Genomic DNA, 1,442 nt, shown 5'->3' with positions numbered 1-1,442 from the left:
CCCTGCTGGAAAGTTCATGTAGGAGCCGCTCATATCAGTCAGTAAATAGATCCCAATACAAACAGCTGATGTGACTCTATAATAACCAGTCATTCCCCTGCTGGAAAGTTCATGTAGGAGCCGCTCATATCAGTCAGTAAATAGATCCCAATACAAACAGCTGATGTGACTATATAATAACCAGTCATTCCCCTGCTGGAAAGTTCATGTAGGAGCCGCTCATATCAGTCAGTAAATAGATCCCAATACAAACAGCTGATGTGACTCTATAATAACCAGTCATTCCCCTGCTGGAAAGTTCATGTAGGAGCCGCTCATATCAGTCAGTAAATAGATCCCAATACAAACAGCCGATGTGACTCTATAATAACCAGTCATTCCCCTGCTGGAAAGTTCATGTAGGGGCCGCTCATATCAGTCAGTAAATAGATCCCAATACAAACAGCCCATGTGACTCTATAATAACCAGTCATTCCCCTGCTGGAAAGTTCATGTAGGAGCCGCTCATATCAGTCAGTAAATAGATCCCAATACAAACAGCTGATGTGACTCTATAATAACCAGTCATTCCCCTGCTGGAAAGTTCATGTAGGAACCGCTCATATCATTCAGTAAATAGATCCCAATACAAACAGCTGATGTGACTCTATAATAACCAGTCATTCCCCTGCTGGAAAGTTCATGTAGGAGCCGCTCATATCAGTCAGTAAATAGATCCCAATACAAACAGCTGATGTGACTCTATAATAACCAGTCATTCCCCTGCTGGAAAGTTCATGTAGGAGCCGCTCATATCAGTCAGTAAATAGATCCCAATACAAACAGCTGATGTGACTCTATAATAACCAGTCATTCCCCTGCTGGAAAGTTCATGTAGGAGCCGCTCATATCAGTCAGTAAATAGATCCCAATACAAACAGCCGATGTGACTCTATAATAACCAGTCATTCCCCTGCTGGAAAGTTCATGTAGGAGCCACAGATATCAGTCAGTAAATAGATCCCAATACAAACAGCCGATGTGACTCTATAATAACCAGTCATTCCCCTGCTGGAAAGTTCATGTAGGAGCCGCTCATATCAGTCAGTAAATAGATCCCAATACAAACAGCTGATGTGACTCTATAATAACCAGTCATTCCCCTGCTGGAAAGTTCATGTAGGAGCCGCTCATATCAGTCAGTAAATAGATCCCAATACAAACAGCTGATGTGACTCTATAATAACCAGTCATTCCCCTGCTGGAAAGTTCATGTAGGAGCCGCTCATATCAGTCAGTAAATAGATCCCAATACAAACAGCTGATGTGACTCTATAATAACCAGTCATTCCCCTGCTGGAAAGTTCATGTAGGAGCCGCTCATATCATTCAGTAAATAGATCCCAATACAAACAGCCGATGTGACTCTATAATAACCAGTCATTCCCCTGCTGGAAAGTTCA

Source organism: Xenopus tropicalis, chromosome 10 (genome assembly GCF_000004195.4).
Source record: "Xenopus tropicalis strain Nigerian chromosome 10, UCB_Xtro_10.0, whole genome shotgun sequence".
NCBI lineage: Eukaryota > Metazoa > Chordata > Amphibia > Anura > Pipidae > Xenopus > Xenopus tropicalis.
Note: the sequence above shows the minus strand (reverse complement) of the source record.